Source organism: Pagrus major, chromosome 22, assembly GCF_040436345.1.
Source record: "Pagrus major chromosome 22, Pma_NU_1.0".
In the NCBI taxonomy this organism is placed as follows: domain Eukaryota; kingdom Metazoa; phylum Chordata; class Actinopteri; order Spariformes; family Sparidae; genus Pagrus; species Pagrus major.
This window is the reverse complement of record NC_133236.1, coordinates 23,068,523-23,086,762: the sequence shown is the minus strand read 5'-3', so window position 1 is coordinate 23,086,762 and position 18,240 is coordinate 23,068,523.

The following is an 18,240-nucleotide window of genomic DNA, read 5'->3' as shown; positions in this document are numbered from 1 at the left end:
GGGGGGGGGGGGGGGGGGGGGGGCGAGAAGAGGAGGGGTGTGGGGGGGTAGAACAAGGTTCACTGGTTCCCAAACTCCTGCAGAAGCTTCAGTGGTCTTCACTGCCACCCTGAAACTCCTCTCACCCCTCCTGTCTCCCCTCTTTCTTCCCCTTCACTGCCCTCCAGCACCGCTCTCAAGCTTCTGCCTTTCTTTTGTGTGCGTCCCCCCCCCCCCCCCACCTCCACTAAACGCTCTCACCTACTGGCCTTTAACACCTCCTCCAGGCCTCTCTGTGTTGTGTTATCATCCTCTCCTAACCCTCTCCTTCCTCCTCCCTCCCCCTCGCGTCTCTTCCGTTTGACAGCTTTTGTCGTAACACATCCGAGAATCAAAATAATCGTCCATACGTCTTCATATGCGCGACTGTTTGTGCGTGGGGGGCTCTCACCCTTACATCTACCGGGTTTTACTGTACGCAGTAAATTACATTAGATCTGAGGCCCTGCTTTACGGCCGAAAAGGTCAATATTGACTTTCTGCAAAACCAGCAAAGACAGAAAGAGCCAGAGAGAGAAGGAGAGAGCGAGATGTCAGTGTGTTCTCTTTGACTTTTGTTTGGGTGCCCCACGCTTTTACATTATTGAAACTGGCATAAGCTCAAAGTCAACATTGTTAGAGATTTTCCCCCCTTCAGAAGAAGTTTTTTTCCCCGCTGCTGTTTGTTTATGTACAGAGTAAAAAAAGATTTGAAAATGTTCCTGGCTACAGGAGATCATCCATTACATAAAAACATGAAGCCTAAACAAGAGACCTCCACTCAGTGCGGAGAATATTTGAGGGTGGATGGCTGCAGGTACTCTGCTCATCAATCAGCGCCTTATCTTATAAACTTGACTGTCTTCTTATCTGGATCGTCTCTGAACCAAGAATTTGTTTTCAGATACCTTTGAAGTTTGTATTTAGAAAAGTAGAGAAAATAAGTAAGTATTTAAATCTGCCGCTGATTGCGAGCTGATTAATGGGAGAACATAGAGTGGAAACAAGACAGTAACAAACGGAGCGTACTTCTAAATGTATTCTGCTCTGAGCTGCTGGAGGAGGGGAGCTAAAGCCTGAGAAAGAGAAGTAATCAAACAGAGAAATCTGTCTCTTGAGGCCCACTGTGCCTCGTGCACGCACACCAAAAACACACATGCAGACACGTGCGCGCACACACACACTCGGGCCGTATGCTCTCGATGTTGTCAGGCCTGTCATCTGTCTGCAATCGTACGAGTTTTGGCATGCAGCCATTTCTCCGGGTGACAAAAAGCGCAGTCTTTTGTGTGTCGACAACTATTCCTCACATCCCTACCTGCCCCAGCAGGCCTGTTTAGAGGTGCAGGCAAGCAAAACCACACACACACACACACACACACACACACACTCGCCTGTAAGTTTTGCCCTGACAGTTTTGTTCTTGCACTTCCTCCTCTCATTGCTCGCATTGTGTTAACTTGATTATACCCTCTTGTTCAGATACAGAGATTTGTTTGTGAAGCTGCGACAAACCTCCCTTTTGTATGAACTCGACTGAAGTAACCTAATGCTAATTTGTTCCTACCACAGCCGGTGGTACTGATGTACAGTCAGCACATGCTCGACTAATGTGTTAACCTTATTTTTTTTAATTACTACAATTTGCAACCTTTATTTTGGCAGTTTCTTGAAATTTAAATGATATTACCATCATAGGGAGCCTTGGTAGCCAAGTGGTTACAGCGCATGTCACATTATAACGCTGCTGGTTTTGAATCCAGCTGGTGACCTTTGCTGCATGTCGAATCCTCCCTCTCTCTTCCCCCGTTTCCTGTCTGCCTTCTTCCCTGTCACTGTCCAGTAGCCAAAAATAATACTACCATATACTTTATCAATCACTTTAACCCTTACATCATTTAATGGTGACCAGGTGTCACTGGTGGACTTCCCACCCCACCCTCATACATGTGGTGCCCTTCTTATTTTTTCACTCCTGCCCCTCAAACATCCTGAGTCTGCCACTGCCAGGCGACCCACAGCATTTTTGTCCCTTGTCGAGATGATGTCCCCACATTTTGATTGGCTATAGTTTTTTTAAAAGTCAAACCACAGCAGGACAAACACTTTTGACATGCTTTTCTAAAATCTGGCTTTAATCCAATGGCTGTCAAGAGAAAAGGTGGGTAAAAGTACAGGTTAACCTATCACCATCACCATCATCGCTGGCTGCGCTACGTCCAACGGGATTTAAGCAGAATATGATGGAAACTGAGAATTGTAACAGCAGTTAACAACCCTGTGAGGCAAGTCCAAGTCTGCAGACTGTGGTAGTAAGCTAGCACTAGTCATTTTTCCGTTCTCTGAGATTGCAAAAAAAGAGAAAAAAAAAAGAGGGGAGTGGCATGTGGTGGTGCAAAAGCAGCTGTGCGAATGAATCAACCAAAGGGCAAAGCACATGCTATTCTAATAGTTAAGGGGAAGAGTATAAATGTCTGTCTTTAAAGGAAACAACCTTGGTAACGTGTCCCACATTGTCCCACAGAAACACATGTTTGTTGGGATTGTTGTGATCTGGTCGCCCTACATCATTAAAGAATTTGCAACTTCTAAACTTTCAAATTAAAAGTGTTATTTGGAAAAAATATAAATATTTGTGGTGCAGCCTTACCCCACTACAAAAGACATAAACTATTTTCTTAATTTACTTTTTTGTTCTTTTTCTTAGCTGTTGTGTCTATTTGAGAGAAATTTATATACAAAGTCAAATTTCAAGCGTGTGTACACATACATGTACATTTCCAGAGCTACACTACCCGTCTTTCAGCTACAGTGCGCAGGTAAATTAACCGGTTGCTACTTAAGCAGAGAAAAGCTCGGTCTCTGGGCTGATAAATCAATAGTTAAACGGACACACTGACATTGTTTTTCTCGCGGCTAACTGGAGTAACAGCGGTGATCTCGCTGTGGTTGGCTGTTTATCGTTTTGGTGAGAGTGAGAGCTCCCTGCGGTGGTGGAGGTTTACTCAGTATTTTACAGGAAACTGGGCCTAAAAAACCCAACCTGGCATTAAAAACACTTGCGCGGTCGCACTTAAAGAGGTCAAGAGGAGAGGAACGTCTGTGGCTTACCTCAGACGTTTGCCATGATGGTGCAAAATCATGTGTTTTTCTAAGAGCGTGTGTGCTGTAGGTGGTAAAGTTAACATCCTCGTGCGCTGAGCTACCTCAGGAGAGGAAAAACAGGCATCCATCAAGCTGACCAGGCTGCCTGTCGGTGGGGTTGAGTTTGAGTACTTCCTAAACCACCAATAGTTTGTTGGAATATTTGAGGTCTGAGGTTAAAGCGACCGCTGTTTCCGCCTCGATTGTTTACCTGCCCAAAAGATGTTTTCTTTTTCCAAACAGGGTAATCTAATCATGGCAATAAGTGGAGCATTTTTAAATAAAGTTGGTGGAAATAGCTGAGCTGGAGGATGTTTTGGTAACAGATGCATTTTAGATAGAAAATTACAATCACCAAATCAAGGTTAGATGATGTTGTTTGACCCCGGCTCTTAATTAGAAAACATGTCAAACCAAAAACACGTGTTCTACCTTTGTTTGACGCTCGCCTTTGTTCACGGACCACCTTTTTGATTGGTGAAAAACTTATAATGGCGAGTGTTTTGGTTGACGGTGTTCACTGAAGGGATCCCTCTCTTACTTCGGCAGAGGTCATCCGCAGGTCAGCGTAGCGCAGGGTCAGAAAGTAGTCCTTTTCTCCTGCTGTGTCCTCAGCCATGTGTAGAATGTGGGTCATCTTCAAAGCAGCTCGAGTATTAGCCTTCGACACGAAGCATCAGCAACTTCCACGGTAGGGTGAACTCCGGCTTCAATTGGGAAAAAGTAACGTGGGAAGCCTGGGCTCAGAGAGGTCACCGGTTTATAACTACAACTTAAAAACTTACTCTCTTAAAACAGGTCGGAAAGAAGTGGGTCTGTGAGTGGGCGAGTGTTTTATTGTACCTAACACTCATCTTGTGTTTTCACCATGAATTCTGTGCCTATTTGTAGCCTGGGATTCAAATAAAACACATCGACTCACACTCCCTAACCCTCTTCCGGTGGTATTTTACTCTGTTTTATCATCAACCAAAGCTATGAATACATTTTAATAGGGTGATAAATAAGATTTTCATCGCACCATAGCACATGATCACCAAACTTTATACATATTTTACTATCTGGTGGTTGAAAAACATTTCAACATGTTTCCTTCATGTCGATGTCTTCCAGAATGACTTCTGTTATAATAAGCTGCTGTGATTAATTTATCTTTCTTTTGACTGTGTGACTTTGTGTCAATGACACAACGCCACAGCTCGGTGGAGCGGCAGATTGTCATTTAAAACAAGTTGTGTTCTTACAATATCCAAAATGTTTCCAACAATGTTCAAATCCAGAGGGATCTACAATTTTACTCAGGATAATGGAGCCTTTCACGTGGTCTCTTGTTGCTGTAACTTCCATTGAATAAAACCAAAGCATTGCCTAGTCTGTAAACATAGATTACTTTACTGTACATTAGCCATAAGATAGGGAGCAAGGGCATGCATGTGTGTCTGTGTGTTTGAATTCAGGCCAGTCACTGTTACGTTCACAACGTTTCCCCTTCAGCTCCAGTTGGCAGTAAACATTACACAACAGTACACAAACATGATTGATTGATAAACATGAGTGAAGATTAATTTACTTTTTTATCGTTTAAAAGTAATCTCTGAGCTCTCCTTCTGTCGGTAAACAGATCAGAGAATAATCTGATGTGACTGTGAGGTGTTTATTCCTCCAGACAGTCTGGCTCTGCACCCGACTGATGGGTCGAAGAGTCACTTGAATTACAGTGTCATCAAAAGTTACTTAAATTGTAATCAATTACTCATTAATTATTGAAAAAGTTCTTTGCTACTCACCAGCAAAAGTGATTAGTTAATTACCCGCTACATTAAGGGCACCTTTTAGTAACTCAATGCCTCATCTTCTGTATTTAACACAAGTACAAGCTGCAGGGTTTTCACAAATTAAAAAACAAAACAAAAAATCAGGTTGTTTCTGCATTTAGGCTTACCAGTAGCTTATATTAGCAAGCCAGCTAAAAACACACAGGAGGCGAAGTTCCTTTTTCCTCCTCTGTGCAGAGGCCAGCCAACATCACCTCAACTCCAGTCTGTGGCCAAGCTTACACATCCTGGGCAGTTTGTCCACTCTGGGTGTCTGCGTCTGAATGTCTGCAAGCCTCCGCTCGTCATCTGCCCAAGTGTGTAAAAGTCCCCACTGACCCCTGTGCAGTCCAACATTTGTGATAGCTACAAGTGCACTGACTGCTAGACAAGCAAAACTGGTTGCTTGTTTCAAACATTGTATGTATGTTCTGTGTCCGCCATTCAGCAAAGGAGCTCCTCTGGCTGTCAGGAGGTCGGCATTATCCACAGCTGCCCATGTACCAGTTAACTCCTTATAAGATTTCAAACTGACTCAAAGTATTGGAGTCTTATACTAAGAATATTAACTGTAATGTTATTCCTGAGTTTTTAAGGTTGTAATGACTTTTACTGATTCAATTAATCACACCACTGTCAGTAAACAGTAATTAGTAACTGCCCACATATGCAGCTGCGTCAAATTCTACGAATTCTAGCCACTTTCTCTCATGAAGAGTTGACTTAAAATAGACAACTTTCCCAGTTTCGTGGCTTTTTTAAGCTGGTGATATCATTCATAATTATATCCTCGGATAAAACCACAGTTTGGGTCATACTGCACTGAATGCATTTGAAGCCCACGTACGCTTTTTTCTCCCCCGTCTGCAAGAAGTGTCTCCAGCCTGTTGCACAATCATCCAAATCATCCTCCTTCACAGCACATTACATCCTCTAACACCGGCCCAGGGACCTCATATATGTAAAGTGAGGGTTCGGTGTGTGGGGAAATCACTTTTCCCTCTCTCCAGTTTTGTAATGAGTGTGGCTTCGCTTGTTTCTGCTGCTTTGTCTGACTCAGACGAATGCGTCATAATGTCAGCACAAGCCAGTTAGCATCTACTCCAAACTGTCTCCCGGGCACCGCTGCTTAGCTGATCATATGGCCTCCCGAGGTTTATAGAGTGCAGCGTTATATCGTTAAGTCTACGAGCAGACCACACAGAGCAAGCGAGGGTGTCTGTGTCCTCATTAAAACTCTGCCTGGGCAAACCAGAGACAGCCAATATACACAGCAGATAAGACAGTTAGCAGCTCGCTCAGATTTACAGCCGCCAGCCTCGGGGAGCGAGAGGACGAGGGGTGAGAGAGAACACGAGTTCATATATCGTTTAATGTCTGGCAGCCAGATGAACAAACCGAGGATGATTTGTGATTTAAGAGGACTATTGAGAGGAAGACGGGAGTGATATTGGTGAAAGGCCAGAGGTGATACGGAGGGGATGGTAAATGAGATGGATGGAGTGGAGGAGATGTAAGATGAGGAAAATGGGTCAGGTAGAAATGTGAAAAGGAGATTTTGGATTAGAAAAATGTAATGCTCTTTCAAAAGGAGGCGCCGTGCCAAAATCGTGTCACATTAATGCGATGATACTGTTGCAACAAGGAGAAAATCCCACGTTCCACATCATCGATCAGCCGTGCACATCATCAGAGCGGCCAAAGAATGCACCACAACTTTCTCAAATACTACAGCTCTCAGTCAGCAGCAAGCTCTACGGAGGCCCAGAGGGGACTTTATTAAAATGAAAATATAATTTCGAGATAGCGATCTAGTTTTCCACTTATGTGTGTGTTTTTGGGGAGGGTAAAAATTAAAAAATTAAAATTAAAAATGTGTGTTGTTATTGTTTCCTGTTAAAACAAAGGTAATGATGACTATGACTGACAAAATAATAATGCAAACTGGATTATTGCATTTTCATTTTTCATTTTTACTCAAATAACACATACATATGTGGAAATTATGATGCTATTGTGAAAATACATTTTCATTTTCAAGTTTATATCATAGGTTTAATAAAGTCCCCTGTGGGCTTCCATAAGCTCCAGTTTTTATGCCAAATGTCAAAGTTTCTTGTCAACACCAGAAATCAGCCTCCTCATAACCCGACCGTGATCTCTCACCTTGTTCACATAAATAACCCTCTCTCAAGAGCAGGGGTCAACTTTGTCTGATCCGCTCCACTTTCTCTCCACGTCTTCTCTTCTCTCGCTTTGATTTACGCTCGCCGTATTAAAACCCGGGGCATCCTGCGCTAGAAAAACACGACGTCTTAATTTCTTTGAGTAAATTTTAAGTGGCGCGGGCTCGTTTTGGCGTGTTCAGTGTCAGGTTTTGCAGACTCCCCAGCGTGCAGGCCCACCTAGTGTGACACTGCACCTCGTAAAGAAATCAAGCCGGAGTTTTGGGAAAGGCTTTTCTCCCCGAGTGAGTGTTGGGTTTCACTGCCAGTCTGTGGACTCAGCCACAGCCGAAACAGGCAGCGCTAACAAAGACGAGGCAATTTAGCCACCTGAAAGAGGATACACACGCACGTACGGCAAAGTTCCTCTGCTTTCAATCACACATTCTCCGTGCAAAGTGTGTGCGTTTGGTCTCTCTCCTGTTTCATTTTCTTAAGATTAACATCGGCCTAATCAAACATGTTTGAGGGTATGTCTTTGTGTTGTGACAGGTTTCATTATGAACGTAAGAGGACGTAATTTTCTTGGAACGTTGCCGATGAAAACAAAAGCTCGCCTGTTGTAAATGCACACATTGTCTTTGACTTGTTCTCGATCTCATATTTTAAAAATATGTACACAAATGTTTTACCACATATTTGTTTACCCACACAAAGCCACTTCCCAGCAAGTATTCCCTGTTGGCTTTTCTTGGCCAAGTTACTGGCAGCGGTGAGAGAAACACAAACCACATCAGTTCTCTGGAATATTGTTTGATTGTGTTAACCCATTATAAGTACCACTGAAGGACGTGGCTTTTCTATACTGTCAGGTTGAATGAATGCAAAATGATCCTGCTTGTCGAGCAGCGCGCTGATCTTTAAAGGACCAACATACCGAGGAAAATTAAATCTTCGCTCTGACCTCTTTCGTCTTCTTTTGAAAGCCAAAAACAAGACAATATTTCACCCTATGTGTCCTTTCCTCGGGGCATCAGAAGAGGTGTGAGCGGTGATCGTGTTTCTTTGGTTTTCTTCTCTCAGCAGGTATTTGCTCCGCTGAAGTGGCCTTGAGCAATCCCTTCCAGCTCCAGCAGCACTTTCCTGTAGGTGATCCCGACCTCTGACACGAGGAGGGCCAACACATGTCAGCTTCAGGATTGCATCCTTTCTCTCACTGCACCTCACAAGTAGGTCAAGATAACCCAAAAGTGAATGTTATAATAGGATTACTATTAATAACTCACCAGGCAGGTCTCGATGATATATAACCAGGGGACAAAAACTGATAGAGAAGCTAAGAACGAGCCACACCTCAAGATATCTGTGTTTGTGATGGGGTTGACATTATGAGGGTATTGTAACATTTAGGTGTAAACAATGATTATAAGAGCTCCGACTGTCAGCTATGCAACACCGTTTATGGGAAAATAAATGACTTTTACTTCTATTTATCAAGAAGTAAAGTGTATTACAGTAACACAATGAACACTGCTTGGGTCCAGGATGAATAAACTGGTCTTTCAGTTTCTTTTTTAGGTTGAAATTCAAACTTCCATCCGTGTTTTTGTTTTGAAATCTTAAGATTGTATCATCTCTTTCCAGGATTTAGGCCTTTCAGTTTGATGCTCTTTCCAGCAATTAGTCAGTTAACTGTCTTTATTACGCACTCGGCTCAGGGGAAATCATTGGATTTCAGTCAATGAAATCAGATTTTAATGAGATTAAGAACACAGTATTGCTAAAGTGTCTTAGGGGAATATTTTTTTAACTATTGTTTTTAGTATTTATTACGCAATGGAAGGGAAGGACTTCCTGGAACCAACCCAGTGATGATTTTGAGCAATAAAGAAGCTTTTAAGTAACTAAAGCTGTTGTTGCTGTAAAATGGATCATGAACAAGCAATGCCTCTAGTTTCCCAGCTTCATCATTTTCTCATTACTGACCCACCCTTTGGGTGGATGCGTTACTCCCGCCGGGGCTACAGGGTCAGACATGTCATCCGTGGAGAAAGAGTTTGGGTGCTCAAGGAAAAGTGAAACTACCTCTACAACCTGTCTGCCGTGTGAATACCGTGTGACTCTTCGTTCTTGGGCTCAGGGCTGTCGATTATGTGTAATAAATATGTTTATGATGCCGCATTTCGCGTTCAGATGTAGCAGATGGAGCGTCATTGTTGCAGAAGAAAGTGCCGAATCTTTTTTCCCAGTGTGTGATTGATTAGGGCATGTAGCAACAAGGAATTCCTTGGCAGTGTTTTGGTTTTTGTAAGATTCCAGCTTACGCATATTCAGACAAACACTTTCTTTCGCAGCTTGTCTTGATCTCTTCCTTTTACTATTAATGCCCGTAGGCATGTGTGAATGTTCATACGTTACATAAAAAAAGGATTAACTCGATTGAGGTCTTTTTTTGAATAACATCCTGTTCTTATTCGAGTGAAGTACTGAACATGCAGTTGTAGGGAGGCTCCTGCTCTGCTTTAGTAAACTTTGTAATAACACTTGTCCATGCCCACTGAGGAGGACAACCCTATAAAAATGGATTAATCCCTTATTATGTGTATGTGTGTCAATGTGTGGGTGGGTGCAAGTTTCAATGAGTGAATCCTCCCATGACCAGAAAAACCACCATACAAGTCAGTGAATGCTGGTACCTTCCCCCATCGATCAGGCAGAATGACTCATTACTTGCTGCTTTCACTGCAACATGAAAGAAAAGGTCAAATATTCTCCAGCTCTCACTTTCTAAACAAACACAGATTGGACACACGGCACTGAGCGTGTGACGGGCTGACAATGTTCGTCGTTAATTGCAGGGTTCTCCTCGGCAAAACAGCGTAAACAGTCTGATCAACAGGATGTCTTCTGCTGTGATTATGGAGAAGGGCTGAACGTCTTGCTTAGAGGGAGAGGTGCAGTATAATCATCGCACATTAATGTGCACAGTGGAATTTTACAATTTCCTTTACAGCGCTTACAAGCGGAGTGAAGCACAAATCCATTGAAAGTTATGAAATCAGTCTATAGTTTAAGTTTTTCTTAAAGGAAACCTATTGTGCTTTTATGTTTTTTTCCCTTTCCTTCAGTTTGTTCGCCAATGGGAGCTCCTCTCTCCCACAGAAAACACTGCTCCTGAAACGCCTCGTCACCTTTAATTGCGTGACTTCTTGGCATCACACTACGTCATCATGTCACACATTTGCATAATTTATGCATATATTCATGGTAGAAGAGAAGATAACTGGAAGCTGAAAACACAACGGAGCCGACCGGAGACACGGTGAGCGGTGCTGGCTCAGGCATGTGTGAGCTGACCAATCAGAGAAGACTGGGGCCCTTAAAGAGACAGGAGCTAAAACAGCGAGGGGGAATAGCATTTTTCTCCTTTAACTTCTTCTCTTTTTTTTTACTGTATTTTCCTTATGTGGTTTGTTTGTTTTGAGTAACGCCATGTCAACTTAATATGATGTGATACAGAAATGGCTGTATCCCAAAAACTACAAGGAGTTATATCAAACACTTGGTACTATGGGATTCAAAACAACTTCAATTTCAATAACATGCTGCTTTGATCCAGCGTATGGCTGATATATAGCAGGTCAAAAGAATGTTAAAGGATAAGTTCACCCAAAGAATGAAGATTCAGAGCTATCTACTCACCCCCATGCCGATGGCTGCAAAAACGTTATTGACACAAATTTTTGAGCTTGACACATTTTATGTTTTCTGTTTTTTTTCTGAATCCCCCTCTACTTCAGTTGTTTAGGAGAATGCTGCAACACTGTTTTTCTGTGAAGCTCCAGAAATGTTTTGTGGACTACCAAACTTCGCCCGACTCTCCCTCGGCATGATGATCATTGATATTGTCACTTGTAGTCACACTTCTTGACAGTTTCCGTGTCCAGCAGAAACATTTCTGTGGGACTTTCCCTTGACACATTAAATAAAGTCATTAATGGGTTAAATCAACACTGTGTAGAGAGATCTAATATGTATAAAAGTGGTTTACAAGTGTGCCTCTACCCAGTCTGTCACTCATATTGTCTCCAGCTTTGCCCTTTGGACTGTGTTTTGGATTGGTGCCCACGTATATCCACGTGTGTATGCGTATATGGGTGTGCATGTGAATGTGTGTGTCCTTACATTGAATTTGTGTGTATTTTAATCTCACACTCTTGTGCTCAGGAATGCGGTGAAAAGCTTTCTCCAGGGGGAGGAGCGGGGTGGCGCTGTACTCTTTTACCTGCCTTTTTTTACCTTGCGGGTTAATTTCCATGCTTTTGATTACATGTAATTCCAACTCACACAGTGCAGCAAAAAAGCACACACACCTATTGAAATGCAGTGTAAACATGTTTCAACAACATACACAGCTTTACACCGCACGTAAATGCCACAATTGGTCACCGACCATGAAAGCGTTTCAAAGTGCTTTAGGTGTGGCATCCTAACAGCGTGAAGTTTACAGAGGCAGTTTATGAATCAAGAGTTTTATGATGCAATTGTGGAGCGTGTTGCATTTTATGGGTAAGGCCTTCTTGATGTAAGGGGAGTAAATACTTGTGGAGTGAGTTCATTTTAAATGCATGCCTTACAGTATTCTCCATGTGGTTTCGGCTGAAAAAATGTAATAGTTACATATTCGGATGGAGGGCGTCATTACAAGCCGAGGGGGAATCTATAATTTTAATTAAAAATTAATAAAAAAGGCCACATTTTCAGACGCGGATCAAAGCAAACTGTGCTGCTCGGCTCGACTGGAAAAAGCCAAACTCATTCAACTCGTCGTGTAGATTAATCATTACATGTGAGGGAAAATGAAGGGCAACAATGGTTGTTCTATCAGAGGCAGGCCGGGTAGGTTTGCTTTGTCTTCATAGACAAAAAGGGGTCAGCATACTGTATAGAAACATAGTTAAAGTTAGTATAGTTACTTTTACCTCTAGACATATTTATTACATACAGTAGGTATGTTTTCCCAAGTTTTTAAATGTATCTTAATACCATTTTTACATTACAATGAATGTGTTTTTGCAGGACTTTTTTAAACACAGGTAATTTGACTGTACACTAATTCGCCTTTCTGTGTTTTCTGGTGTGACCTGTTTGAACAGACAAACAGGAAACAGGAGAAAGCAGCTATGGAGGCCAGTGACGGTGTTAAGGGGGTTAATTTTTTATGTCTTCACCCCAGTCTCTCTTTCAAACTTGATGCCGGCTGAATGACGATCGGAGCACTGCTTGAACGTAGACAGACGGATCTCAACTTCCATGCAAGTCATAGCGATGCACCCGAAAAGGGGCGAAATTAGCGTGTCCACCCTTGTTTCATGTGTCCATCGCTGCCGATCAGAGCAGGACTCAATAAATGAATCACACTGGGAGACTTGGATTATGCCGGACGAGCTATATGAAGCCTCTTTATTTTTTTTAAATGTCACCCAACTTTCTATCTGCATGAGACTGAGTAGATAATGACTTGGGTGAACTTCTCCTTTAAGAAGGTATGCTGTTAATGTTCATTGTCTGGGAAACATGAAATTTCAAGGCAATCTGTCTGATAGCAGTTGAGATTTTTCTATCAGGTCAGTCTGCCGTCCTTGGAGCAACGCCACTAAAATGAAACTGTTTCCTCTCTACTCAGGATAATCCACAGCACACAACAGTATTCATGGGGACTATTTCCTTGGCGGCAAGTATCCAGTAACACTGTGTAGTCTTTGATCCACAAAATGTAGAGGTTTAAAGCACTCCAGGTGTATTAAGGTTGTTAAATCAGCGGCCGTTTATCTCATCTTGACAATGCAGGAACCGGAGGTCAAACTCTGAGGTCACAGGTCAGTGTTTGTGAGGAGCAGTGCGTTGGGATGAGTAAGTGGTCGTGTGTTTGTGTTTGTGCTTATTGAGGATTCGTGTGTGGTCATCAACAGGCCCGGGTGGGACAGTTGTGACAGGCCCACAATGAAAGGCACACACAGATAAGACAGTGTGTGCGTTAGGAAAGTGACTTTAGCTAAGAGTTCCCAAACACACCTGGGGGATTTTCTCACAAGAGATAAAAGCTGAAAGGGCTGCAGCAAATACCATCCATTAAAAGGCTTGGCATTCAGTATGGGATAAGATTTTACTTTGTTTTCTCATTGAGGAATTTCACTTCTCTGGGTGCAATTAAGACTGAGTGAGATGAAACAATGAGATTAGCTTAGCTTAGCTCAACAAACAGAGACCAAGGTTTGTGTTCCTGTCTCCTATCAACAGTCAACATTGGTGCTCTTTACTGATGTGCAATTTGTTCTTCACCTTAACGCTCCTATTTTTGAGAAAAGTTGATTTTTTTAAATCGTTCCACGCTCGTCAGATTCTGACACTACGAGGTCGGACGCCATCCCAAAGCGTCAGTTTTAGGCGAGATGGGAGTGAGACTCAAAAATCACCCTTTCTTACGTCACGTTATCCCCGGGCTCGCTGCCCCATGTGCAAAACAAGTTTCCTATGAAGCTAATTTGCAGGGGCACCGTCGCTGCATCGTTGGTTTAGCGCCGCACAACACGATTGTGATTGGTTGAAAGAAATACAAACAAGCCAGAGAGTTTTTCTTACAGCAATGCCATAATGTAAATTGGTGCAGCCAGACCTTTTCCCAAGCCTTCCCCTCACCTCTGTAGCCTGGTGTTGAGGCTGGATGCTCAAGGCCACATTAGCCTGCTACTAGCACAACACACCCAGTACTCTAACTGAACTGTCACTGGTTGAATTGCATTGAGGATAATGCAGGAGCCAAGTTTTGAAAAAGATTAAGAATGTGTGGAATAAAAAAGACAAAGTCAATTTCAATCAATGATCTTTAACTGTCCATCATGAGTCCGACGATGTCATAAAAGCAGATCAGAAACTATTATCATGTCCTTTTTGGAAGACATCGAGAATGACCTGCTTTGTTCTTTATGAATTAAGGCTGTTAAATATGCAAAATGTATTTAGTTACACCATGTTGGAAGAGTTTTAACAAATGTCACCGCTCAGGATCAAGTTTTTCTTCTTCTCTGGCTGAACAAGGAAATTGTAAAAGAGAAAACACAAGTCATTTGGCCAAATAGCATGAATCCTAGATACACTCTCATGAAGACAGACCTGAACCGTCTTCTCTTTAAATCCACTAACTCCCAGACTTCTCTCGTTTCTGCTGTGTGACTTCCTGAACATGTGCTCCCTCAGCGCTGGTCCCAACATATTGGAATATGATCAATGTTGACAGGTCTCGCCTTTGGTCGGGTTAAAGTACAGTATATTCTCTCTCTCGCTCGCTCTTGCCTTCCATTTTTCTTCTTCGCTGACCAAAGAGGCTTATGAACTCTTTGAACTGCTTGACTGAGAGTACACAAAAACCAACTCACTTACTGGAACTGACCGGAGGAGATAACGTGAAGAGACGAGAGAGAGAGGGATGAAAAAGTGATGCGGGGGTGGGATATACCGCTCTCTAAAGAAAAGGAAGCGCATGCAAGAAACGGAAAGGGGAAGCCATTTTTCTCGCTTGTTCAAGTGCTTGAACTCTTGCTCGTACTTCATCTAAAAGCCTCTACTTATCTGCTCATCCTAATGAGAGAGCAGGATGGAGGAGGGTAATGAAGGTCGGTCGGACGTGTGCTGCCTCGGTGCGGCACGCTCCTCACAGCTGGGCAGGGTCACATGATTTGTACCACCGCTATCAGGAGTGAGCGAAGCCACCTGTGCCGCATCAGATCCAAGAGGCCGTCAGACGTTTTCTGTGAGGAATGGAACGACATTTGGCAAATGCTGAGTAGAAACACAAAGAGCTGCTTCGTCCCTGGGACTTGATAAGACAAAGATTCTTCAAGGAGTCATCTTTTCCAGTCACTTTCAAGTGAACTACACTCATCCCTGTTCCAGAAAGTGGCGAGTTCACTCTAATCTGAGACACGCACATTTGCACGTACATAATGGACTCTCTGCGGCAGTTCAAAAACAACCTGCCTGTCCCAGGTTGGACACATACACCCCATTAATATTTCACACATGCTCGTATGTGTGCACACACGCATGCAGCGAGGTCACATGATGTTTAACAGTGAATGTTATCAGAGCACATTATCGGGGCACGCCGTGAAGGTTAATTCCCGGATAATTTATATAAGATTGGTGAAGAGGTCGACTCTGATAAACCGGTCAGAAGCACCTTGCTGTGCAAATCACTCCTCTCCACAAACCTAGGAGCAGCGGCTCACTGCAGCTCTCACGAACACACGCCAACAGGCGAAGACTGCAGACTCACAAAAGGGAGTGAGCAGAGAGCAAGAATGTGTAATTTGGTGCCAGGTGATAAAAGTGTGTGGCAGTCAGCCATTAGGCTTTCGGTAACGGAATGTCTGTTACATTATACACTTAAACAATGTGACTTTCATCCTGACATGCTCACACACACACACACACACACACACACACACACACACACACACATACACACACACACACACACACACACACACACTACTGTTTCTGCCGGGGAAAGTCATTCATTGATAGTTTAAGCGCAATAAAGGCAAGAGAATTTGCTGTTTATGAGTTTAAAAAAAGTTAAAAACTTGCTCACAATTGTATTTATTTGATATAAAAATGGGGAAAATTGAATCAGGCTTTTTGCACACAGTCAAAACATTTGATTATTGTCTACACATGTGGTAAAAATGAGCTGCTGGGCCCCTGTTGCCCAACAAAATCCATTCAGGAATATGAGCCATGTGAGAACAATAGAAACTAAAGTCATTAAAGAATAAAAGCATAAAATCGAACACATTTTTTCTTTTATTTATAGCATATGCTCCTTTTTTAATAGGGATTCAATGTATTTCCATTCTGCAATTATCTCTCTATATATACCATATACAGAAGTTTCAATTGTCAGTGGCGGGGTCCGCCATTTCGGCACGGGATCCAGACCGCTTTTGAACAATGCACACGTGTAATCCAGCATTACTGTTCGTCGTTTTACCTCACTGATATCAAATCAAACTGGCTCAGGCATTACACATTGTGGGTTTTAATGTGTAGGAGTTACAGGAACTTCAGTGTGTTAATCACCGAGGTTTGTCACATTTTTCCAAACAAGACATAGTCATTTTCTCTTCTGTTGTACTTCTGATAAAAGTAGCTGAGTGGTTTTCTGTGGTATCAAAGCGTTCACGCTTCCCACAGCACGTACAGGAATCACCCTGATGATGTTAATAAATGTGCGTCGATGTGCAGATTGATGCCGGGGGAGTCTGTTTGTTGTACTTTGAAGACAGGACCTTTTCATTAAAGTGTGTGTGTGTGTGTGTGTGTGTTTACGCATGTCAGCATAAACTGGGATTACACTCGCACATGTACTGTATCCAGTGTAACCTTGCCCACTTGAGTGCACAGAGGCGAGCGCACACACTCTGAGTCAGCAGAAACAGGAGCTTGGTCGCACTGTTAATGAACCCAAGTGTTATTCTTCAATTAAACTACTGGATGGGTAGCGAGCCAAGGAACTCCTCTCAGGTCTGCTACGGTTACAGTAACATCCTTCTGCTCCTGAAAGCTCTCTTTCTCCTTATCTATCACTCACTCTGCCTCTCTGCTTTCCCGCTCCATCATGCCTCACTTCTCTTCCTACTGGAAAGTCTCATTGTCCCGTGTCTTTTTTTTTTTTTTCCATTTACACGCACCGTGAGGTATGAGTTGTAGCAAGCAAGCCTTAATATGTCTGGCACATAGCTGCCAACTTATGTCATGACAGATTTCATCAGCTCTTTCCACTTCCTCAGTGTCTGTCAATCTGTCAGTGAGCTGGAGGAAGGACAAGGCAGTGGTCCTGCAGGGACCCGTGTGTCCAGCAGAGGGCGCACTATGTGTGGCAAGTACAAATGACAGTAATATCGCAGATGAGCATTTGAATCATGTGGTTGTTGAGAGAGACGACTAACAGGAGGTTGTTTAGATAGTTATCTGAGACTTTTTACACACCCTTTTGATTAAGGTTCATTTTTTTGTTTAAAATTTCTTCTCTTTAGCCTCAAATATAAAGCGGATGAACAAAGTGAACCTTGAAACTTATTTTACTCAAGGTCATTTTGCACTTTACTGAACATAAGCAGAGGAAAATTTAAAAAAATACAAATGAAATGTTTCCCCCACATTAAGCCAAACAAATGAAACATGTCGCAGCTTATATTTATTCTTAACGTGCCCTTTGTGGGGCACTGTGTGTATTTGGAAAAGAAATCCAAACTCAGAATTTTAATATTTACTATATTAATGAGGTAATAATACAAACTCAGACATGTTTATTTTTTTCCATAACTGAATAAACAAGCTGTTCTCAGAGGAAAATAAGGTCCCCAGAACACTGTTTGAAGCTAGAAAGGTGGCAGGGTCCGCCACATATAAACAAAGTAAAACAGCATGAAATTGTGTTCAAGCTCGGTTTATTTATTGAGTTTACTCAGTCGTGAAAACAGAGAGAGTTTGTTTATTTAGTTTGTTCAGACATTTAAAAAAATCAATGAAGATCTTTCTCTTCTTCCCCAAAACTACATAATGCCCCTTTAAGTCCACTTTTGAGATTCTTGTACTTTTCTAGCGTACTTCTACAATATATTTTACTGTGAAAAGGAGTTGTTGCTATAGTAACCCTGAAGATTTCACATACAAAACATCTGATTGAGTGTAACAGTCCAAATGAGCTCCATGTCATGCCGCCACACAAAGCAGGCTCCTCTCTACATGATAAAGGGGCACTATGGACTGAATAAACAAACTGACCTTAAAGGACAACTTTGTTTCACTTTGTTTATAAGTGGCGGACCCTGCCACCCTTTCTAGCTTCAAACGGTGTTCTATTCCCTCATTAATATTGTACATATTAAAATTCTTGTGGTTTGAAAACCTCGTAGTGCCCCTTTAATGCATCACTTATTATAATCCAATACTGTAACACTGACCAGGGACGTTCATGGTGACTTAATGAACAACTTCATGACATTTCTTTGGCTCATAATTGCGGACTTGTACTT